Source organism: Halichoerus grypus, chromosome 6 (genome assembly GCF_964656455.1).
Source record: "Halichoerus grypus chromosome 6, mHalGry1.hap1.1, whole genome shotgun sequence".
Classification (NCBI taxonomy): domain Eukaryota; kingdom Metazoa; phylum Chordata; class Mammalia; order Carnivora; family Phocidae; genus Halichoerus; species Halichoerus grypus.
In genome coordinates, this window is record NC_135717.1 from 136,261,059 (window position 1) to 136,287,829 (window position 26,771).

Below are 26,771 nucleotides of genomic sequence, written 5' to 3' on the forward strand. Positions count from 1 at the left end.
TTCTTGGTGTTGATATCTTTGGGTTTATCTTGAGATTTGCTCAGCTTCTTAAAATTGTGGGTTTCTCTCTTTTGTCAAATTAGAGGATTTTTCAGCCATTGTTTCTTCAAGTACTCTTTTAGCCTTATCCCCCCCCCCCTTTTTTAATTTCCTTCCTGGACTCCAATTACACCAATATGATCTTTTTCTTTCAACCCTGCCAGTGCCTATGCTTCTGTTCATTTTTTTTTTTCAGTTTATGTTCTCTCTGTTTTCTCATTGGATAATTTTTATTGTTGAGTCTTTAAGTTCATTGATTGTTTCCTTTGTTCCATCCATTCTGCTATTGAGCCCATCTACTGAGTTGTTTCGGTTACCGTATTTTTCAGTTCCATAATTTCCCTTTGGTTCTTCTTTACAGCTTCAATTTCTTTGCTGAGAATTTCTATATCCTTGCCGTAACTTTCTATTTTTCATTTGTTTCAAATATGTTCATAATTGCTCATTTAAACACCGTTGTGATGATTGCTTTAAAGTCTTTGTCAGATAATTCCAACCCCTGTTATTTTAGTGTTGGCCTCTATTGATTGTCTTTTTTATTCAGTTTGAGATCTTTCTGATTTGTTACTGAAATTTAGATATTTTGAGATTATGAAACTCTGGATCTCATTTAAACCTGTTTTAGCTGGCTTGTTCTGACACTGCTCTGGCAAGGAAAGGGCAAAGTGCCACATCATTATTGCCAGAAAAGCAGAAGTCCAGCTTCTCCACTTGGCCTCTGTTGATACCCAAGATCAGGAGGTAGTCATTATTATTGTGAGATGGTAGTTCTGGGTCCCTGCTAGTCCTCTACTAATATCTCCCTGTCTAGGAGGTGTAAGCTCTACCTTTTTTTAGCATCTTATATGTTTTCCATTTACACCAAGTTGGGGAGGATGTCCTTGTTACTGCTGGCAAGAGGGAAAGTCTTGACTCTCCCAAGAGCCCTCTTCTAATGCTTTCCCAGGAGGAGTGGAGGAGGAACACTGCCTCTTTACTTCAGGCTCACCATATGGTCTCCATTAATACCATGTTGGGTCCTTGTTACCACCTAGAAGAAATGAATTGCTTTGGCTCCCAAATCAGCCTTCTCTGACACCACTCCTATGTGGTATTGGAAGGAAGCTGGTGCACCTTGCTACAACCTGCAGACAGTGAAAATCTAGGCTCTCCACTCTGCTTTTGCTGGCTGGGTTGGGGGTGATGCCATGGTTTTTCCTATAGTGTTTTGTTTTTTTGTTTTGTTTTGTTGTTTTACAATAGAGTACCTGTTATATAAAAGTTTCTGTCTTGCTCTACAGCCAATTTCCTGTCTTTTGGTTGGAAACATCAGGGATTTTCAATGATGGTATATTAGTTCTAGCATATTAAGAGTTTTATATATTTTTAAATAAATGTATGCTTTAATCAGTTTATCAAAGATTTTTGAAAACTATCAAGATGATCACTGATAAGATAAATCTAATGATATTAAATATGTATTGCCTTTTCAGGATTAAATGTTACTTTTGTCATGACTTTTCTCATTTAAACAGTGGTAAATTATATTTGTGAATACTTTATTTAGGATTTTATTGTACTGGGATTTTAAAATTTGGGTATGTTATGTGTTTATATAGTTGGTGACTGTCTTACAATAAGCTGAAAAGTTTTACAACTTTTCTTATGCTCTCAAATAATTCAAATAACATGGAAATTGAGATGTCTTATTGTTTACTGTGTGTGTATAAATAGTTGCATTTCTCTTCTAAGTGCAATATAAAAGAATACTCATTTTACCACTCCTCTTTTTCAGCAAGTATTCAGTTTTAACCAAGGAGGCAGCCCCTGGTTCCTAACCTTGAAAAAGAATGGTTGTATTTGATGGGACAATAATTGAGTTCTCAGTTGATCATGTTTACTGAGACATATAAAATCAACTCCTCAATCTCTCCCAGGCATGTTTCTCTCTGTAATTGAGGCAACCTCTGAGATTCCAGATACCAATCCCCAATTCTCCTTCCTTCTTGATTTATTTAACTTTATGGTCACTTTCAGCCTGATTTCCTAATTTTTTTAGGTATATTTGTTGCATACGTCAATATCACCATGAACTGCATGGCCAGAGCATACTGTGAATTAGCAGCACTCTGTTTTTGAAAAATTTGTGACCCAGTGACTCAGAATAAAACTGATGGAACCCTAATGTAAGAAAAAATCTGTAGGCCAGTTTATTCCATCAGTCTCTGATGTCCTTTCTTGGTGGCACTCCAGAAAATCAAAGTCAGACTTGGGATTTCAATTGAGGGATCAGAAGTCAGAGGTAACAGAAACAAGAATAGAGTAGTGTATCCACTTAGTCAACCTCTCAGCAGAGAAAGGCTTGCCTGACATATAGGAAAACAAAACAAAAGCAAAAAACGTCTCAACAAAGTATATTTTTGGTGAAATGTTATAAATCTGCCTTAAGGAAAAAAAACAGCCAATTTGGACCGCTTGTTTTTGTTATTGTCATTATTGTGAAAATTCCAGCCTTTAGGTCTCATTAAAGACCTCTCATATTGACTCAGGCCAAGATCATCAACTCAATTACAGTCTGTCTTTCAATGTGAGCTAAAGTTCCCTAATCCTTGTTCAATAATTCAGCTTCTGGTGACAGACTCTCCTGGGCTGGTCAAAAAGTTTCTACAGACTCTTTGAGGTAGAAGGCCACACTATTTCGCCTCCAAGGAACTTGGATGCTGACTTTGAAATCACGTATCAGAGAACCATCAATGACTGTCAGGAATCCATTCTGAAGGTTAATGCTACAGTTGGTGTGATACCTGCTCCCACACTGTTTTGCTTATTGAGTGGTGAAGGATCTTTCATCTCTGGAGTCTTTTAGAGTCAAATTCCCATCCATTGTTCTGCTTTCCATTACAGCATGAACATAACTTCCATGACCCCTGTTGTTTACCTGATGGAAAAACTGCTTCTAACAAAATTGCCTCACTCGTTCCTAATGTCAGGTTTGCCTGGTCAAGTCAGGTTGATCATTCTTCTCAGTAAGTGCTAAAAATGTAGTTTGAGGACGTAGTTAACTTGACCCAAAGTCACATAAAGTAAGTATGCAGCTGATCCTTTACCTCTGTTACCCAAATTATGTTTAGAAGAAAATTCAATCTGTATCACTTCACTGATAGAATTAACTTCTAAAAACTTCTCATATTTAAACACCATGATTGTGATTGTTTCTCTAAAACAAATTAACCAGAACACAGCAGTACTTTTTAGACAAATGGCAACAGTGATGTTTTTCTGTAGAATGTTAAGCCTTAATTTTTAGTATGCACTGAATATCAAGAACCACACTGTGGTTATTCTGATTGAAAAATAGTAACCAAACCCCCTTTGACATCTATATAAATGAGACTTGCTGGACTTGTGACAGTTGTCTGAATCACCTTTCCCTTCTTTCAGAAATATGTTATAGAAGGACAGAGAAATTTCTGCAGTTTGGCCACTGGTTATCTGAATACACACACAACAGAAGCTAGTTTTCAACTACACTTTTTTTTTTTTTTTCACTTCTCCCCTGAGAATTGTATCTTGAAGTTGTTTAGTTGAAAGCTTAAATGGTAAAGGGACTGGAAATGGTATTTAGGATTCTGTAAGGGAATAAGGAATTGAGGGCAGGCCCCTGAGAATAGTCTGTGGTGACATACGAACACAATTATGGTCTCAAACTGACCGCTAAGAATCCATGAACCAAGGAGTAGGCTGCAAAAAGAGTTGGTGCCCTTTTGCTGAGAGAGTCTTGGTTCCTCTGCTACATTTCACAGACAGCTCAAATAGAACAAAGAAAGACAAACATGCACACTGAATGTGTAACCAGTTCAGAGGAAGAAAGGTTAATTAATAGCAGAGATGGTAAGGTTACACTGAAATCCAAGAATAAGACCTTCTTAAGGACACCACTGAAAAGCAGAGCATGAAAGGATCATAAAGGGCAACGGGCACACACACAGGAGAAAAAGTTAGATTTTGTTATGTTGTAGAGTCTAAATTTTTAAAGAGCTACTAAGATGTGACCACAAAAATGTACACATATATCTTGAACCCCAGAATTCATATCTTCCCTGTAGGAATGTATTAGGGAATTAGAAATGAAAATTTTCTGTTAAAATGTAATTTTATCAGCTGCTTCATGTTCAGATGGGTTTTGAATATTTGTGGCAAATATCATAATTGTTTTTTTCTGAATTGTCAATTCTAAGTGTACATTTATCTATCATCACATTAGTATTCCCTTATCTATTCGCCTGAAGCATTTAAACTGTAATGCTTTAAACGAAGTTTAATTTATTTTAATATTGTGATCCATAGCTATTTGTCTTTTAATTGTGGTTTTCTTATATTGAGAAGTTGTGGTATTTTATGATGAAAATCTATTGACATTCTTCTTTGGGAGTTCTTCCATTACCTTTAAATTCAGAAAATTCCCCTGTCCTGAATATTTTATTTTATAGTATCTTTATAATATAAACATATATTAGATAAATATGTACCTTTATAACAGTTATTATTAATATAGTTAGAACCTTACTATAAAATCATTAGAAAATCATCTTAAATATGTTTGTTTGTTTCTTTCTTAATTTGAAAATAGATTCTATTTATAAAAGTTTATTCACATGCTCATTTTCTTTTTTTTTTTTTTTTAAGATTTTATTTATTTATTTGAGACAGAGAGAATGAGAGAGAGAGAGCACATGAGAGGGGAGAGAGTCAGAGGGAGAAGCAGACTTTCTGCTGAGCAGGGAGCCCGATGAGGGACTCGATCCAGGGACTCCAGGATCATGACCTGAGCCGAAGGCAGTCGCTTAACCAACTGAGCCACCCAGGCGCCCCACATGCTCATTTTCTTATGAAACAAGTACAAAGGGATGGAGGAAAATGATAGAGGAAACGATATTGCCTATTTTAGTGAGGATGTTTGAAAAGTACCTATTGAGTAACATATTAATAATATAGCAGAATTCTTAAGGGCAATAATTTCTTCAAAGTCATTTTAAAGCACCGTATCTTTTAAAATTATGCATGTGGCAAAAATAACAGAAGAAATGATGGCATCTGCACTGTTATGCAATAACCTGAGAATAGGAAATTGTTAAAATGATTTTTTTTTTCTATATAACATACATGGTAATACATTATCAGAACACAGAAAACCAAAGGAAATTTGTAAGTTTATTTAGCATTATTACCTACGTATTATGTAATTGAAAACTATAGTATGTGTATGTATATGAAATGTGTACAGTGAAATCCCCTAAAATAGCTATAATTTATAATATGTAAATATTATAAGTAGAAATGATATTAGAATAATAGGGGACTTTATTTCAATTTCTTTTTTGTTGTTGTTGCTATGTTGTTTTCCAAGATTTACTGAAGATATTATAGAATGGCAGAAGGATTCAAGTGGTTCCACATGGCGTTTTGAAATTCATCCCAACTGTAGGCTAAGTGACCTGCAGGTTGGACAAAGCCCAAGAGTTTCAACATTTCCTTAGTGTCCGGATCTACTTCAGTGATCTCCCGATCCAGGGCTGAGACCTCAGGAACAAAATTATCTCTCCTTTCTCTCTCCGCCTCCTGAAGCTTGACTGAGATACCTCTCACGGGGCCTCTCTGCATCGGCTTCATCAGATGTGTGACATAGCCTGCTATCTTGTTGCAGAGCTTCTTGCTGGGAATAATGGCAATCTCCTCACACACACACTTGGTGTGGAAGTTGTTGCCCAGACGTGCATAGTACTTCTCAGTGATGACCCAGACCGCTTTCTTCATAGTTTTGGTGCAAACACAACCTATGTTGGCAAGTCCCTGCTAAAAGAGGATTCCAATTTCTTCATAGAAGGAAAGTACTAAGTGGGAGTTGGAATAGACTGTAAATTATTGAAATGTTTTAAAAGTCATGAAAGGGTCAGCACAAGCATGTTTCACTTTATAAAGATACTAAAGTAGGATGTGGTATGTTTGGACAAGAATAGAGTCTGTTCTGATGTCACTGTTCTTGGTGTTCTATTTATTTTGACTATCTACAGGAGCATGAGGGTACTGACTATTAAAATGATATACAATTATGTGCTACATGCTTCTCTTCTTAATAATCATTGAAGAAACACTTTAAGAGTAACATGTATGGCAGCAAAAATTATTTGAGAACAAAATCAAGGCTCTGGATTGAACCATGTTGATTGACTAGTTATTAAATCATAAATAAGAATTATGCATATAATATTATTTGCAATCTTCTGCTTAAGTTGGGTGATAGTTTCATGGGTGTTTTTTCTATACTTATTACCAAAATGTGAAAATTATTATTCATCTATATATATATAATATAAAATTATTTATATTATTTTATACATATAGCAAATAATAAATAATAAAACTATTTCCAAAGTTTCTACAAAATTTTCTTAATTTAAAAATCCATTTAGATAATATAAAGTCTGATTGGGCCCACCTAGAACTTTGTGTTCAAATTCTGTATTTATAGAGAGAGAGAGAGCAAATGAGATAAATATTCTTTTCAGAAAGTTGGCTTAGTTAGGATTATGTATGACCATATTGGAATGTATTATGTCATGATGAACAAACCCAATAGAAAGTGTATGATTTAATTTTTATTCTCATCATACACAATGCAAAAAAAGGCTTTGCCTATAACATCTTACTTTCTCCATGAGCACTTAGGTTTTTTTTTAAGATTTATTTATTTTAGAGAGCAAGAGAGAGCACAAGCACACATGCTTGCGTGAGCAGGGTGAGGGTCAGAGGGAGAGAATCTTCAAGCAAACTCCCCGCTGAGCATGGAGCCTGACACAGGACTCGATCACATGAACCATGAGATCATGACCTGAGCCTAAACCAAGAGTCAGACACTTAACTGACTGAGCCACCAGGTGCCCCATGAATGCTTAGTATTGAAATTGCCATTGAATTAACAGAAAACAATATTCCCCCTTCACTAGCCTTCAAATGGATTATTTTATAATGCAGACACAGATACACACAAACATACACACACAAATGGCAGCACTGGACAGCAGCAGCAAACGACAAAAGGAGATACTGGTGCATAAGGGAAATGTAATTGATATTTTACATCATAGTGGATTTACTCCATAACTCTTGCTAACTAGTTCTGGAGACAAATATAATATGTAGTGAAATACACAACACTGGCCTACAGGAAAACCCTTTCCCAAATGACATACTCATATGTATGATATGTATGATAAAATATTTAGTTATCTTCAATATCTTTTAGTGAACTTACAAAGTTCATGACTAGAAATTTTATTAAAATTTTTTATTAAATTATATTTAATATAAATGTACATTAGAGGATAATTTCTAGAAAACAAAGTCCTTACACATCACTATTAGCTAGACTCATCTCAGATATTTATGTCTATAATTTTAAACATAAAAAACACTGATTTTTTTAGCAATCTTAAAACAAACTCATTGGTAATTACTTAAATGTGAAATGAAGCAAAAATTTATAAATATAACTTCACTAAAGAAGTTTAAATTCCCTACTAGATAAATAAGAACTTCACAGGTTATTTTCTGTACACATCTTAGCATAATTATAAAATGTTACATGTATTCATATTAATATAATTTTTCAGAAAGTCTTCAAGAAAGCAGAATAATTTAACAGCTACATTGTGATTTTATGTTTACTTCCAATAATCCTTTGCTAAATTTATGATGTTGAAGGAAAATAAAACTGTAATCTCAATAAAAGTACTGAATTCTAATTATCAGCTTCAGATTTATGTGCTAATTGAAAAACAGAATCCCCCTTTCCATGACTTGTGCTTTCTACCTGACTTTGTTGTATAACAGATAGGGTTTTCAGACAACTCAAAGAGAGAACATACTGCCTTATATTTATGATTAAAATTTCACTTTTCATGTACTTGCATCTTGTGAATTTTCAGATTCTGGGATATAAGCCCCTTTATAATGTTTTATAACATCTATGAAAAGACTGATATTGTAAAATCATTAATCATAATCTTTTACTTTCCTTTATCCTGTTTGTATCAGTAAATTTTGTGGCCCATTGTTTCTAACTTTCTAAGTAATCAATATATATTTTGAGCTTTAACTGCCATTTTCCCATTTTTAATTTGTTCTTACAAATATAAAACAGAAGTTTCCATATGTCTGTAACTGCCATGAAAATGCGTATACTTTTTTCTCTAAAATGTTTCTTCACATAACACTTCACAAAATAAAACTGACTTTTCCTATAGAATCCCACTCTCCGATGGTATCCACAAGCTATAGTAACTCCTTAAATTTCATTTTAAGTTAGGTAAAATTAAATGAAAGTTAAAATGTAGTTCCTCAGTGCACTAGGCACATTTTAAGTGCTCAAAAGCAACACACAGCTTGTGACTACCATACCGGAAAGCACAGAAATATTTTCACAGATTTGTTAAAACAAAAAAAAGGGAAAGATGTTAATAAATATATGCATACATACATATATGTATGTATTTCTTTTGGTTTCTTCTGAGGGAATTAGGATTCTGTGTATCTCTTGAAATTTTGAGACTATGCCAGAAGGAGTAAGTGATGTGAATGTCTAGAAAGGTTGGAATTGTCATAATCAACGAAGCCATCCATAGGGAGATTAAAGAAACAAGAGTCCTTGGAGAACCATAGACCTTTAAGTGACAAAATGAGAAAATGCTACAGTCCCTGTTAGTCAAGTGAATTAAGTATATTCAAAAGATTGGAATGAGCGTAGGGAAACTAGGGAATTTAACTTTCTAATACATATTATGTTTATATTCTGCCCAACAACTTCTCTCCACTAACACACAAGAAAACCCTCTCTGCCCCTTTACCCAGGAAATAAAGAAACCCAGAATTCAAGGACACAAAAACATAGCTCCCTGCTACAAAAGGAGGGTGGAACAGAAAAACATTTTATCCATTTTGTTGTGCTATGGCAGAAAAAAAATAAAACCAAACTAGACAGTTAATTTCTCAGTGGGTTATTCTGCCACTTTAAATTCTTAATAATCTGCCATGTTATGTAATAATTTTTGTAATAATTTTTGTTTAACCCTCCATTGCATGCATATGAGGTATATGCTTGGTTGAGGGCAGGAAAAAAACTGTCTTGTTCAATGAAATACCTATTGATAGACATCCCCACATGTATTATAAAATAAGTGAAGTGAAATATTCATAAAAGGTTACCGGAAGTGAGGTTTTACTCAGAGCCTATATAATGACCATCAAAGCTTGGTGTTTATTCATAGTCACACAAAATAGATCCTCAGTTTTATATTTATATTAGCACAACTTTTGTGACTATATGTTCACAGAATATAATCTTTATACACATTAAAGGATTTTTTTTTCCCTTTTGTGATTTTTGTAGTGTTTGTTCTTCACAACTCTCACCCCCTTTCATTCTTGTATTACAGGAAAGTTCTAGTTACATCAGTGGACTAGCTGAGATATATTACAATATGTAAAATCGTTCTTTTTTCAATTTTGAGGAAATAGACAACAAGTCCAATAATATTATAAAACAGTTATGAAGCTGACAGTTTACCCTGAACCTACCCTGGACTCCACCTACTTGTTCAGAGGATATTCAAATAGTGTTTCAACCTTAATTCCCACCAATCCAGCCATATAGGCAGAAAATGGAGAACTTAGAGGGAGAAAATGAGTCTGTTAGTGCTGAGGTGTAGCTCACTAAAATAATTGAAGGGAGTTCATTCTCAGAGAGACTGGAGATTTTTATCAAAGGGAGAGCTGACATCAATCGTTTCTGGTTAGATGTTTCAAAAACTGCGAAAACTCTTAGGCCCACCCCAGAACTGCCACTGGAGGGGAATCACCTTGAGAAATTGACATTTGTCCTCAGTAGTTTGGGAATATACATCTACTTGGAGTTTCGTGCCTGTTTCCTTTCTGAGGAATTTTGAAGACTGGTGGTTTACTGAATGAACCACAACCAGTGTGGTGAGGAGAGAGGAAAACGAAATCAGCCCCGGTGTTCAAGTTTCTACTGCTTAACCTAGTGGCACTGTCCAGTCAGGATATGGACTGTGTACTATGTATATCTTAAGGACGGTAGCTTCAAAATAGGCCACAATATGCCCCCATGAGAAAGCCAACATTCTGATGCTAATTGAAATAGAATGCTGATGGACAGGCATTAGCATTCTCCCTTTGCCTACCCCAAAAAAGATCTCATCGGAGGCTAGGCCCTCACGAAATCATTTTACAATACAGTGTAAATTCTGAGACACAATAAAACAGTAAGAATCTACAAACATCCCAAACACTTTCAGAAATCTAAAGAAATGATTTTCTAGATATATTTGGTACTGTTACAGGATTTTGTGTCTCCTTAGTGCCTGCGGCTCTTGGTCACACCACTTCGAAGAATGAAGAGGTAGACCAGACGAAGAGAGGTGGGCAGCAAAGCAAGGTTTATTGAGCAAGAGTACAAAGCTTCTAGGGAGGGAGGGGGACCTGAGTGGGTTGCCCTCGTTATTTCTAAGTTTAAGGGTTTTTATGAGGTCTTTTGCAGAACTTTCCTAAGCAAGCAGGGTGTGCTGAGTCGTGCCAATCAGGGCTTCGGTCACATATCTGTCTACCAATTAGGTTAATGTCCACTGCTGATGGTCCTTTTTTTGCTGACATGTGGGGGCCTAGGTCTTAACTGCCCCTTGCCCATGATATTGACAAATGTTCTTGAGGTTAATTGTCTTATTTTAGGACGTTTTGCAGAAGTCATTTCTGCAAAGGCTGCAAAGCAGAATGTCAGTGTGGTCCTGTCTAAGCTGCAAAATAGGATGTCAGTGCTATTTTCTTTTAGATGTCCTGACTCTGTATTTTCTTGTTGAGGACCCTCACCCTGACCACCTAACTGTTACCTAACTCCTAACAGTATAGAAGAGCTTGAACAATTTTTTTTCAAGTAAAAATTAGTTTCATATTAAAATAACATGGACATCATTATTATAAACACAAGTAAGCATTAAATCGGTTATTTTAATAAACTATTATTTCCTGAATATACAACTAGTTTTGCCCCATTTTCTTATTGATTTTAAAGCTGTGCCTATACATAGTAGAGAATTTACAAAAAATTATCCCAACAATCAGGCAAAAATGCTTGCCATTAAAAATGCTTAAGGGGCTTGGCTGAGTGTCTGCCTTGGGCTCAGGTAATGATCTCAGGGTCCTGGGATCAAGCCCCGCATCGGGCTCTCTGCACAGCGGGGAGCCTGCTTCTCCCTCTCCGTCTGCCTGCTGTTCCCCCCACTTGTGCGTGTGCACTCTCTCTCTCTCTCTGTCAAATAAATAAATAAAATCTTTTTAAAAATGCTTAAAAATGGGGTGCCTGAGTGGCTCAGAATAAAGAGAATTCTTTATTTTAGATGCAAGGAAAAAATAGTACCATATATAAAACAAGTAAAGAAGGGAACTTAAATTGTGGGGGTATTTTGATATTTATCAAATCATTCTCATTTTTATTATATTTACTACTGATTCCTATTAGAATTATTATATAGAACCCCATTCAGTAACCTGATCTCAGCTCAGGTTAATCAGGTGTTTCTGAAGACACTGCTGAACTTGAAAGACAGATTATCCTTAAACTAAACATTTCACTTAAGAAAGTGTCCAACTCTTGATCTCAGCTCAGGTCTTGATCTCAGGGTCATGAGTTCAAACCCCATGTAAGGCTCCAGGCTGGGTCCACGTGGAGCCTACTTAAAAAAAAAAATAAATGCTTAAAAATTTGGAAATGATCATGGAAGTTTTTTGGTTTAATTTTAGTTATCTAGATTATTGCCTCTATTGCCCAATTCACACTTTAATGTTTAAAGCATAGTTCTAGTTTTCTTTTCATTTGAATTTTACATTTTTCTCTGATTAGCAATTCTGATAATGTGTAAACGAAAAGTTTCTTAACATTTATAATACTATTTCTGTAGTTTTATATAGTGAATTTTTCATTATTATCAAATTAAACACCTATTTTATAAAATAAATAATTTATTTTTGTTGTTGTTAGTGCTTAGGATCTGTGAATGTTTTAAACATCTTGAAAAACATGAAAGTTGTTTTTTTTCCTCTAAGTTGTTCAATACCTAATTTCGTATGTAATCCATAAACTCCTTGAATCAAACACAATTTACAGCTATTTAAGAATATTAGCAAGAAATGATATGCATACAATATAGGAAGAAGCAAACAATAGACCCAGAGAACATTAGCTTCTTGAAAGCTAAGTTTTTAAGGAAGCAGAAATGTCAATCCAACTTAAAATACCTTTACAGGTCTCTGTAGATTCTATATAGAAATGGAGATTTGGTCTGTGACATTTCAGAGTATTTCCAGGTTTAGTAGTCATGTACTGTGACAAGGCTTCCTGATGTAACTAATAATACAATGGCTGTGGTGGGTCTCTGGCATCTGCAGGGAATCATTCCTACATTCAGATTTACTACAAAGCCTGTTGCGTTCTGAAGTATTATTTAGGAGTAACTCAATGTATATCTACTATTATTTGAAATTTTATTTTTAGAGTTCATTGAGCTAAACTACAGGAGGGGAATGGGATGAGGTTTCCTAGCAGAAAATCTTAGATTTGTCACTACTGCAGAATAAATTGTTTAAATTAAATGTTATTCTTGAAGAGCAATAAATAGACTAAAGTTATTTGTCAAGCCAAAAGAGTTTGAAAATTATTTTCCTACACAAGGTTTTTTGCTGTATTTATAAAAAAATATAAAAATATGGTGATTCAATGTGTATACCTCAGGAGGAAAAAAAAATCTCTTTCTGATACATGGCATGAGAAAATATTTGCTGACAAAATTAAAATAAATTAGACATATGTGGAATGTTTGTCAAAGGAACTTAATAAGCTTATCTGTTGACATAGCTCCCAAACAAGATGGGTATGATTCAATTTGTTTTGGAGGTATTACTTTAAGAATGCTCTAAAGTAGAAAAAAAAAATGCTCTAAATTAAAATAAAAGTGGGAATCTATATATTTATTTTCTATAGAAATTGGCTAAATCAAATCACTTTTCGATTTTGTACCTACGCTTTTATTTTATTAAACTTCCATAGCTTTAGAACCTTTTATTCTTTTGGTCAATCATGTCTTTTATGTTCTTCCTTCCTGTTTTATTCCACTTTGTTGATTAGGAATTGCTATTTTTATAAGTCAGTCTTTCTGTGTATTTGGTATGTTAGCATATAATCCTAATTCTACAAGTGAAGACACTAAATCCTAGAACTGACTTAGCCCCAGAATCTACTGTACACTGTGCATCACCTGGAATCCCTTGAAACATTTTTATTTCATTATCCACATACATTTAACAACAACAACAACAAAGAATGGAAAAGTACTTTTTAGATTAAATGAATAGCTCATAACAATCTGCTGGATGTTAATCAGGAGTTTCTGAAGACACTGCTGAACTTGAAAGACAGGTTATTCTTAAATTAAACATTTCACTTAAGAACAACTGTATATGAATTATTAGTGTTACATTTAAACAAACCACAGTGTATTTGGGAAGACCACTGCAGGGGGGAGTTATTTTATAACAGAAAAAACAAATATGAACTGGGCATATACCTCAGGGGGCAAGGAAAAAAAAAGGTTAAAATATTTTTTATTGTATGAATAAAGAGAATTCTTTATTTTAGATGCAATGAAAAAATAGTATCATATAAAAACAAGTAAAGAAGGGAACTTAAATTGTGGGGATATTTTGAGATTTATCAAAGCATTCTCATTTTTATTATGTTTACTACTGATTCCTATTAGAATTATTATATAGAACCCCATTCAGTAATAATGCAAGTACAAATTCAGGTTTTCAAATTATAGACTTTCTAAAGCTTTCCAAAACAATATTAAAAAATGGGCAGTCATGTGGTTTTTAAAGAAACATGACTAATTTAAAATTTCTCTATACATTTATGATAAAATAGTAAATGCTCTATACATATTTAAGTGGTCTTTTAAAATTTGACAATGCACATCACCTAATCTTTAGGTAAACTAATTAGCATTTTCATTTGTTGGGTGCTACACATAGAAACACGAACATTAACTCCATATCTGAAAGTTCACAGCCTCAATTGGAAAGTTGATATGTGTTAAGTACTGAATGTGTCCCTCCAAAATTCATATGTTGAATCCCTGGCCCTTCCTTCCCCCCAAAGGGGCTGATTTGGGAATGGGAACTCTAAGAAAGTAATTATGGTTACATGAGGTCCTAGAAGTTGAACCTCTTATTAGGTTAGTGCCCTAACAAGAAGAGGCATCAGAGAACTTGTCTCTCTCTCTCTTCATATGCATGCATTAAGTAGAGGCCTTTGAGGGCATAGTGAGAAGGTGGCTGTCAACAAGCAAGGAGGAGTCATCACCAGAAACAGAATTGGAACTTTGATCTTGGACTTCTAGCCTTCAACACTGTAAGAAAATAAATTTCTATTAAGCCAACCTGCCTATGTTTTTGTTGTTGTTGTTATTGTTGTTGTTGTTGTTAATGGCAGCCCAAGCAGACTAACACAATATCCAAAGAAAGGATTCAATTCAACCCAATTAAATTAATCAAATATTTATTGCAGATCTATTATTCACCAGCTATTGTTCTAGGTTATTAGGTTTTAGGTTTATCACTGAACTATTGGGGAGGGAGAGAAGTAATCACTCCCACAGTGATTACTTTCTCATGATGTAAGACAAAGTACCCGTAAAGTCAATTATGTATGCTATTGGGAAAACTAAAGCAAGGAAAGAAGATAAGGAGTGCTGCAAGTTAAAATAGGGCAGCCATGAGGAACCTCTTTATTTAGAAAGCTGTATTTGAGTGAAGGTCTAAAGTTGATGAGGGAGCTAGCCTGTGGATATGTGAATGAGGAACATCATGGGCAGAGAGAAGAGCAAGTACAAGGATCCTGGGGTAAAAGCCTAACTGGCAAGCTCAACATTCAGAAAGGAAGCCATTGGCTTTGGTGGACATCAAAGAAGTAAGGAAAAGATTTGTGGAAACTTTTAGGACATTCTAAATACACTGGATTTTTTTGTGCTAAATGATATGGAGAGGCATTGCAAATTTTTTGAGAAAAGGAGGACCATGATCTAAGTATGTTCTATGAAGGATCATTCAGGCATCTGTATTAAAAAGCTACTCTAGAGGAAAAGATAATGGAATCAAGGAGCTTTTTTATTATAATCCAGACTTGGAACAGAAAGAGAGTACACGACGGGTAAGAAAATGTCTAATTCTATATACTATATATTTTAAAGTTTAGCCAATGAATGGATTTGATGTGGTATGTGAGAAAAAGAGAGAAACAAAGAAGACACCTGAGTTTGGGACTATGCACATAGGATAGAGCTGCCATCATCGGAGACGTGTGGAAGAATGAGACTAGAGCAGGCTGGGATGGGGGAACTGGTGCAAAGGAGATCAAGTTTGAAATGTTTCTTAGATATCTAAATGGAGACATTAAGTAGACCATTGTATAGACAAATATTGCATTCATAGTAGATGCAAATATAAGAGCCTTCAGCACATGGGCTGCATGAGATTATCATTGGAGTGGGTATGGAGCAGAAAGGCTCATGGGCCTTGGGTCTCTCCATCTTTAAGAGACTGAGGATATGAGGAATCAGCAAATGGGACTGAGAAGGAGTGGCCAGTGATTGAAGAGGAAAAAAACAGTGATGGGGAGTGGCCCTGGAAGCCAAATATTAAAATATTCTCCTGGGGAGGTAGTGATCAATTGATTTAGTCCAACAGTGCTGCAATTTGATGAGAATTAAGAAATAACATTGGATTTACTGCCATGGTTGTTGATCATTGATTTTCAGTGTTTTGGATGCAGAATAATTACATTAGAGTGAATTTAGGGAAAAATCAGAGAATAAGGGCCAGAGAGCAGAAGCATTTACAGTACAACATGAAAATATTATACAACATGTAAAAATTCTAAGCTCTTTACATATACAAGTTCATTAAATCCTCATAGAAATTCCTGAGGCAGGGACACTTATCTCTCTCTGTCCCCTTAGGATAGAATAGTAACTTTAAATTTGCAAAGTAAGGAGTACAAAGGTTAGACACAAATTAGGTTTATCTGATGACAGATTTCAAGTATATAACCTGACTCTTATCTCACATTCTGAGAGAAAAGAAAAGAAAGATTATTGAGAAAATGCCATCTGAGTTCAGTTTTAATGAACAAAAGTGGAAGAAGAATATGCCAAGTATAGATAGTGATGAGACAGGAAAGAGTAATGAAAACAGTTTTTTATAGGCATCATTTTTGCTGCAATCCTTATTTTTTTTTGTTTTGCTTGATTTTCTTTAGTTCTGTTAAATGTTCTATAGATTTCTGACTATGTGCTTACAATAATTTATACAGTCTGTGCTACCATTCTAAGACATGTAAAAAAGGGGGGAAAAAGGTCAGAGAGGAAGTATTTCATTACACTAAGAAACAGAAGACTCATGGAAAATAAGGCTTTTTTTAAATTACGATGAATTAAAAAACAGAAAATTTTAACTCTCCTATTTTTATTTATTGAATTACTTGTTTTGTGTATTCAGGAATTTAATATTAACATCGGTGCAAAAATGAGCCTGAAATAAGTAAAAGACTTATAAAATTATATGTACTCTAAGAGTCTCGCATTCATATACAGCATACATCATACTGCAAATATGTGGAACAACTTTCTGTCTAGTAATTTACTCATCAAATTTTCTTTTGAAGAATAATACTTTTTAAAGCTAATCTGTTTGCTAAAACCACATTCTATTGACCAAACTAAAACTCCTCTGGTAATTTTCATACGTTCTAAGTACAGGAGCATTTTAAGAATTCTCTTTAATTATAGTTCTTTTATAGTCAATTAGCATTGACTTGCAATCCATGCCTTATAATTATATCTTTAAGTGCCTAATAAGCGTATCTTTAAATCACATCTTTAAATCATATCTTTAATACTGAAAAAAATTAAATTGAAAAGTTTTGTTTCCTTCTTGTTTTGTTAATTTCCCTACTTGTCTGTATCTTTCCTTATAGGATATCGCATAAACATCAGATCTAATGCTTAAGAAATCCTACCTTAAAATGAACAATTTATTTTAAATGTCAGACAGTTACAACTGAATTCCTTAAGAGAAGTCTTAAAGCAAGACTTTATTTATTTCTAATTCTATTAGGATAATTAAAAATTATTGGGTTGGACCTATAGATAATGATTGTCCATTTGATGAAAGACAGTGAAATGACATATAAATTGAAAGGTACACTCAGTTTGCTCTAAACTAGCTGTCCTGCTGAGTCACCCAGTGCTCCACTTGCTATGCCTGCTCCTGTCACAGGGAGGAGCCTATGTATCTTGTCCAGCCTCTCGGACCTCCTCTTGCTGGTTTTTGAGGCACCTAATCATTTCTCTCCTATGCCTCCTTGTTCAAATCCTAATTACCTGAAACGCCCAGTTCTATAGTCACCTCCTGTCTCAGATATCCCTAATCTTTTGCTATGGAAAAAATTTTCAATTTCCTATACCAAATTGAACTTTATTTGTATATCATTTCTCAGGGGACATACTACTTTCTACATTTTATTTTAGTTATTTATGTGCATGCCTTACTGCTCTTAACTTCATGTTTTACTGGTGTCATTTTTCACTGTCAGTTCTATTACACCATGGCTTCCAAATCTGGATTTATTTCAACCTGTCTCCTGGTCACTTAAAATTACATCTTTATTAAATTTTCACCGAAGGGTCATGGATGTGATTTTTTCAAAGCCCTTGAAGATCTGAGAATATCCTTTTTGTTGACATCAATATAACGGGAGAACCACAGAAAAGCTAATGAAACCTAGCTCTTAACATATTTTTAGTGAAAAATTCCTAATTAATCCTTGTATCCTAAATAGCCACCAATACAGCAACCATGTCTTTCACTTTGTATAGTCAGCTTTTAAAAATGACCATTCCATGAATGAATGGCATGATTCATATAGCTCATTCTAGGATATATTTCTGAGCTCCTAACTTGTATGTCCAAATGCCCACTTAACAGTTTTCCATGTAATTTAAGAAATTCACCAACAATATTCCTTCATGATCTTACCGTCCTGGGTAGTGGCACCATCCATACGCAGTTTCTCTATAAACATGGAAGTCAGTTTTGACATTTCCTTACCTCTATCATAGGTCAAAAATATATTTTAAATACAAGAATTCTGTCATGACCATGGTCAAAAATTGCATTTATCCTTTGTTGTTTTTACTGTAATAATCTTTTAACCAGCCTCTTTAATTACCTTATCTAATTCTTTTTCTATGAAGATTTAAATATTCTTAAGTAGTCTTTTAAAAATACCTTTACGTGATGTAACTCATCTGCCTAAACTCTTAATAGCTTTTCATTGCATTTTAAAGTCATGTTTTAAGTTACCTTACTGTAACGTATGAATATTACTGTACTACTTTAGTGTTTAAGAAATATCCCATTATTTATAAAAATAAAATAGAAATAAATCTGACCATTACCACCACCACTAAAAGCACACTTTTTCCTCTTCTCTCAGTAAGCTCAGGCTTTTGTAAAGCTAATGCTAGGAGGAGAGGTGTTGTGAAGGCAAAGTTTGCTTTAGGCCCTAAAATTTAAACATTAAAAATTTGAACATAAAAAAATTGCAACTAAGGAGATTACAGGCCTAAATATCTTTGTAGAAATTACAAAAGTGGGGAAATGCTAATACTAAAAGTAATCCTAATCCTTTCTGATTATATTATAGCAATTAAAATTTATGCGCACATACAAACTTTAACATATCAAAAAATATGTATATAAATAGTACGTGAAACTCCATGTGGACTACTAATGTATTTTCATTACCTATTATTCTCCTCTTGCTTTCTATGCTGCAAGCACATTGACCTTCTTTTATTTCTTAGAGTACGTCAAAGTGTTTAATATAGGTGGGACCTAGGTTCCTCTATCTGTCACCATGAATGAAAGAGATCTCAGTGAAAGGCAGTGTTTTCAAATTTATATTTGAAAATGTATATCTAAATGACAAATATCCTTATTAAGGAAATAGATTCATTTCACTAACTTCAGTATAAACTACTCCATAATTATTTTTATTAAATATAGGAAATACATCAAATACAAGGAAATCTTTCCCTACATTTATACTGTATTCATTGGAAAAAGCTGAATAATTTAACATTTTAGTCCAAAGATAATAGGAAATTTCAAAAAAGGGATATTTTCAAATGTTGATAAAATGTTAATCTATAAATTAGTGCATGGCTACATAAAAGAAAATAGAACTTTTTGAAAATAATTCAGTTGTTATAAAATGAGGCCCTAATCTAAAATCAGATATATCCATTTTTGATTGCTAATCTTTAAAAAAATCAGATTTAGTAATTAGTATCTACCTTTTCAGACATAAAGTTGTTTAAAACTTCTACAGAGTACTGAAGAATGAGTTTCCTCTACAGTGGCACCATTAGTAAATGAACGATATCCTTAACATATACTATTTATTATCATTTTTGAACAAAGAACTGAAGGAAGAAAGGGAGTGAGTCATGTCAAAAGCTGTAGTAGGGATGTTAGGTGGGCAAAAAAAGTATTCTGGTTTGGACATGTAAAATTTGTGATGCTTTTTATGTTCAAAGTTTTTACGACTATACACCAGAGTAAAAGATGGTTTGTATTTATTATATCATTTAATTTTCATAACAATCCCATAAGTTTAGTATTATTACTGTTCTCAATTTTTAGAGGAGGAAGCTGGGGTACATACAGAAGCATTTCTTCAAAGTCATGCACCTAGCATATACGAAAATCACAGTGAGGACTTGGGTCTATAGTCCTCAAAGCCCATGTGTTATTCTGTGTAGTATATTCTCTTAACCGCATTTTGTTCAAATAATCAAATCTAAAAGACGATGCATTTTTAGGCATGTGTAAAAACTGAGGAAACTCTTTGTTATTCTAATCAGAATTTCCTAGAAACCTTACCTAATGCACACAGAAGTAGTTTTGTACTCCTGAAATTTTTTAAACTGTTTAACAGTTGAAAATTTCAAACTAGAGGATTAAGAGTAGAACACTTTTTACCACCACTTTACAAATGAGCTAATTTTTCCTAGTATAGTTGCTCCAACTAATTGTCATAAAATCATAGCTTATACAAAGTTATATATGATTTACTCTTCTTATGCAATAGCCCAGTGGTAAATAAATGTAACCACAGAGTCTAATATACTATGACTTTACAAGCATTGGAATAAATTTTTGCAAAATACACCATATGTTTATATTCCCAAAGGCAGAGTTCTCTGATAGAAGTAGTGAAGCCAGAGGGGATGGATGGCAGGGATAATTGCAGACTGATTTCTCAAATAACATTTAGTAATTTTAAAAAATAATTGATACAAAACTGCATTAAACAAAACAGATTTCACTATTTTAACTAATATTGTTGCTGAAGAGAAATCTCAGGCTTTGGCTCTTCAAATGAAGTTAAACAGACCAATACTGAGTAACTGTCAGTCTCGTTTATTGTAATTTGTCTACAGTGCAGATTTTTGTGGAAAGAGCCAAAGGATACTTGCCCAATGTTAACACAATTTCTGGTGCACTGTGTTCAGCTCTGGTTTACGCTTTTACTTTAATTTAATTGGTTGGCATAGGTGCTGCCAAAATTTGTTCTATTTTACACACAAAATGCAGTTATTAGACTCCTAATCCCTTAAAATAGGAATACTGAAAGGAAAGGGAAGTTATTTTTATTTAAGGACATATTCCTCCATCACAAAAAATCGGTTTCAATATAAGAACAAGGGATTCTGGGAAAATGAGTAGCATAATATTTAATCTCCTCAAACATCCTTATAACAGCAGACAGACCAATTAAATAGTAAACCAAAATTGATGGACCACATTTACAACAAAATTATGTTTTATTTCCCCAAACCCAAAATACAGTGAGTGGGGAGGAAACATGATAGCTACATGCCCTGTGTGGCCTGTCTTTGGAACAGTGGGAACATAGGAAACAATCGTGTCTTAAGATTTGAGGACAGTGTAGTCACCATGGGACAATTTGAAAACAGCTAAAGTAGGAGGGGTTTTGTCTAATCCACAGCTGGTCAATGCAAAGGTCTATAGGAAGGTCTGAAGGGATTGGAGCAGTCCAGCCCCTCTTAGTTCTTGAAACTGATTAAGCATGGCTCCCTTCCAGAACAGAGTTCTATACTAAGAGAGGGAAAAAAAAAAACTTACTAAGAACTAAATTACTGAATCAAAACTTATTAGGATAAGGGCAATAGAAATGAAGAAAAGAAAAGGTCTAGATAAAAGTGGGGGTGGAGAACTGAGCCAGAAGAGTGACATATTTTTAAATACTAATTGAAAAAAAAATCAGAAGTGAGAGCTCTGTGAAGGTTAGAGAACCTATTCTGAAACAAGCTTACTTTCAAAAATTCAGAAAACTTATAAAAATTCAGATTTTCATATGATAATAAGCCTTGGATATATAGCTATCTATACAGAACTAAGATTAAATGAAGAGAGAATACAGAATATAATTGCTATATCCTAGGACAAAGTAGATATAGTCAAGTTAGAACTAACTGAGGACAAAAAATAATGCATTTGAAAATCTTTTAAGTGTGTTTGGTAATCATTGCAGGTTTTGAGGTATTTGCATTGTTATGTGGACAACAATCTGAGTGTGATGTGGGATAAAGCAAATAAGTAATTACTGTACACTAATTTTGTCACCCCTCCCTGTACCTGAAAACAGAATTCTGAAGGTAAAAGAAAAGAAGTATATATATATATAAAGTAGAAGAGGTTGAATAGTCCTGCAGGCCTGAAGTTAAACTGGAAATCAGGATGAACTCATTAGGCATTTGATTCATCTATTGATCAATTAATTGTTCTATCAATATTTACTTTCTTCTAAGTTGCAGCCACAAAGTTATATAGAAAAAATCAGGTAAAAATGAATACTAAGGATCACATCAAAAGGAGATGGGATTCAATGTGAGGACGGGCTATAACTAAAGATTTGAGCTTCAAAATGGATTGAATTTATATTAAGAGACTGAAACCCATCAAAGACGCTTAAATACATGAGTTTCTTTTTTTTTTAAGATTTTATTTATTTATTTGACAGAGAGACACAGCGAGAGAGGGAACATAAGCAGGGGGAGTGGGAGAGGGAGAAGCAGGCTTCCTATGGAGTAGGGAGCCCGATGCGACGCGATGTGGGGCTCGATCCCAGTACTCTGGGATCATGACCTGAGCCGAAGGCAGACGCTTAATGACTGAGCCACCCAGGCGCCCCAATACATGAGTTTCTAATGATATTTTGACAACAATCTAATTAGTTACCTTCAGGAGATGAGAGGGAACAAATTAATTATCTGGAAATCTATAAAATAAAGAGAAAAACTGAGCATTTATCTTGTTTTTCCATATAAAGTACTGATTTTATTAATACTTTATTGAGTGATAAGTAAGAGTATTAATGTTTTATCACTACAACAAATAAAAACACTATTAATACTCAACAGATGATGTAAAACTTTACATAAGTACCCCTGGCAATAACTAAACAAGAAATGATAAGATTCTATTATCAATGAATTAATGGATACAGGCATTAAGCATAAAAAGAGAAGACAAATTAGAAATAAACAAAATCATGTGTGATCTTGCCAAAAAAATCTGACCTAAGTCTTCTTTCTTCCAAGTTACAGAAAATACAGAGGGCAGTGGAACATTATGAATTGCAAAATGAGCATATCCAGCAAAATCTAAACACGGGAAATTTGCAATTTAAATGGCTTGTGTTTTTCTTTTTTTTTTGCATTTTTAAAATTTTATTTTATTATGTTATGTTAATCACTATACATTACATCATTAGTTTTTGATGTAGTGTTCCATGGCTTGTGTTTTTCAACTTGGTATTTTGCAAGGGAAAGAGGAAGATAGAGTTTGTACTTGGAATTTAAGAGGCTTAAGCAACATACCAAATTTTAAGAAATAGGGTAATATTAAACTATGTTGTCTAGAGTGCATTTTTTTTTTTTTTTTTAGAGACAGAGTGTGTGCTCAAGGATTGGGAGGGTGGGGAGAAGGGGCAGAGGGAGAGAAAGAGAGAGAGAATCTTAAGCAGACTCTACACCCAGTGTGGAGCCCAACACTGGCTCGATATCACGACCCTGAGATTATGACCTGAACAGAAATCAAGAGTCGAACACTTAACCAACTGAGCCACCAAGGTGCTCCAAGATGCATATTTAGATAATGAAAAAAATAAAAATATACAGGGAAAAAATTGCCTAAAAAGCAGAATTGTGTTTATTTTTTGAGGATCATGATTGAGATCTGGCAATGGGAAGGGTTTCTGGGCTTTCAATCTACAGAATATCTATACGTTATAAAACATAGTATATATAAAATATCTGCATATCTATAATTTTATAAAACAAAATGGCCTTTTATATTTAGTTTTTACATCAATAAATATGTATCTAAAAGATATTTAAAATGTATGTTGCAATCTATTAAATCGCTATAATAATTATTTTACTATAATTAAATTCATTATTTTTGGACAGACTATTTCTTTTTTAAATATTATAAACTGTGCTATAATGACCATAGCTAAAACTCGCAAAACATTCTATTTCTCTTTCTTTCCTTCTTTCTTTTTGCTTTCTTTGTGATTTTTGGGTTAAATGATGTGAAAAAAAATAAAAGACCTGGTATGTATTAATACATTGCTCCTCTAGAAATTTTGCGCTGATGTATACTTTACGTTCTCTCCTATTTTCTGCAATTTGCCAACTGTTTATAAACTTAAATCTCTCATAAATCTTTAAAATTTTTCATAATTTTTTTTCTATTTACATATTTAATACAGTCTCATTGCTAAAAAATGGAAAACAAAGAAAACCTTTAAATTTTAAAACCAGATTATTTGGGATGGGTTACTGAGACACTTCCCTGAACCCTTATCATAGAACATTATGACTCATGTCTGTCACATTCTTTGGTCATCTAATGTCCTAAAGGGTATCTTCCTGTTGTTTGATTATTAAGGTAAAGCTTGAATTTATTTAAATTTTATTGTCGAAAGAACACTTAACACAAATCTATCTTCTTAAGGGTACTAAATATTGCTGTTGACTATAGATATAAGGTTGTACACAGATCTCTAGAGTTTATTCATCTTGCTTGACTGAAACATTATACTGGTTGATTAGTAACCCCATTTCCTATTTCCCCAGACCTGGCAAACAACACTCCACTCCTCAATTCTATGAATTTGACTAATTTAGATACTTCATGTAAGTGGAATCATGCAATATTTGTCTTATTTCACTAAGCATAATGTCTTCAAGGTTCCTCCTTGTGTCCCACAGTGCAAAATTCCCATCTTTTTAAATGCTCAATAAACTTCCATTATATGTATATACTACATTTTCTTTACCTATTCATCTGACAATGGTCATGAGGATTGTTTCCACATTAAAGCTTGATTTTTTTATAGACATATTCTATTCCGTTAATTTTTTCATATTTTGCCCACTTATACACTAAGTATTTCATCTTTATCTTATTAATTTCAAGAATCCCTTATACATTTAGTGTATCCTTTATCTGCTTTGTAGAACTTCCAAATGATTGACCTTTAACTTAAAAAAAAAACTTCCCTATATAGTCAGTCCATGTCCATGTAACCAGTCTTACATTGTTTTTGTTATTTATTCTGCTTTTCTCTTATGTTTGCTAATGTTTTTTAATTTTTATATTCAAAATTAAAGCCTTTGTAAATTTATTTTTATGTATGGTGTGAGATGGGAAAAAATCATCCAAGCAAAACTAAAATTCTTCCAAATTTTACATCATTTACAAAATAAACTTTGAGTAGACATAGGAATATTTAGACATTAACAGGAAATAAAAAATCACATGATAGATATAAACATATCAGTTGTAGGATAAGTCAAGATTTCAGCAAAGAAGTTTTTGAGGACATACAGCATTTTTACACTATGACAATAATAACTTGGTCTCTTGTCTGTTAACTGATGGTATGGTAATTCGAGTAACTTCTTTTCCATTAATTGTAGAACAATTTTGTAATTTTGCAAGTATGTCCTTAATATGTGTGTAAACAACTTGACCATATTAATTCTATCAGGTCTCCCAGTAACCTGGCTAATATATTTTCCATTGATTATTATCTGACTAGCTGGTTAAACTGACACAAATCTTTTTTTGGAAAAGATATAAACTGTGAATATGCTGGTAACAAGCACTTGAGATTTGTTTATTATAGAAAGCATAATGTTTAAATTAATCAACAAAATTCTATAGAACGTGATGCATAACATATAGATTAGACATCATTATAAGTAGTTTCCCCTTATATATATTAAATGTTTATAAAAATAGCTATGAAAATTAAATATTATTTTTAAAGTTGAACAACAGATTGACATTGCATTGACTGTGCTATTTTATGGAGGTCTTAAGTATGACAATATTTTTTCTAGCACCCCACACATGTTCTTTAATTTTGTTTTTTCCCTTTCACAGTTCACACAGAAACAATCAGATTAAGTCTAAGGATCATAGAACTGAAACTAGAGTTGCTTCATTCAGCATCCTTAATGAATTCCATCTTTGTCACAATTGCATTATGTTTATGACACATCTTTTTATATCTAGTATCAGCACTTTCATTTTTCCATTTTCTAGTAATTTATATTAAATAAGGGAAGATTCAATAAAATATCCAACTAATTGCACAAATCACAAACACTTATACAGAGAAAGATGATGACACTGCAATAATGAAAATTTTAGCTCTCTGACAGCATGAAGAAAGTACAAAAGTCCAAACTTGCACACAAAACATGGCATAGGAGTGACAATATAGAATACATAAATGCATGAATTGTAAAAAGTCAAACATATGAAAGGGAAGAATTAGAAATAAAAATTCTATTCCAAGCGTGATGTCATATTAATTTTGAGTATATCAGAAAAGTAAAATGTCTTTGAACACTATAAAATTATCTATGAATTATTAAACTGTACTTGAGAAAAACAAAATCCATGCATCCTTTCTATCTTAACTTGCCTCACTATTCTTTTCAAGCTCAATAAATTACATCATCATTCTTTCAGTTGTTCAGGCCCAAAACTTTAAAGTTATTTTTAACTCCTCACATCCCACATCCAATAGAACAGTACACCTTATTGTTTTTACATTGAAAATGTACCCAGGATCTGGTCATGTTTCGCCATTGCCGCTGTTACCCTCCTTGTCCCAACAACTGTTTTCTTTTGCATCCATTGCATCTACTGGCCACCAACCAAATGGTTCCCTGCCCTTGTTTTTTCTTCCATACCACAAAGGTCCAGTGCTAACATAGCAGCTAGAGCCGTCCTTCTAAAACAAAAATCACATCTCTGCCTAAAACTTACCAGTGGATTTCTACTTCATTCAGAGTAAAATCCAAATTATTTACAATGGCCTATAATGCTGTATACAGCCCTCTTTCCAACGTCTCTGACTGGATCTCTCACTCACTCCCTTGCTGACTGGTCTAGAAACG

General features: G+C 33.6%; 1 pseudogene; it reads right to left on the bottom strand.

Moving 5' to 3' along the window:
• Window positions 1-5,459: 5,459 nt before the first annotated feature.
• On the bottom strand, window positions 5,460-26,460 carry LOC118538747 (small ribosomal subunit protein eS17 pseudogene; annotated as a pseudogene).
• Between the last annotated feature and the right edge of the window lie 311 nt (window positions 26,461-26,771).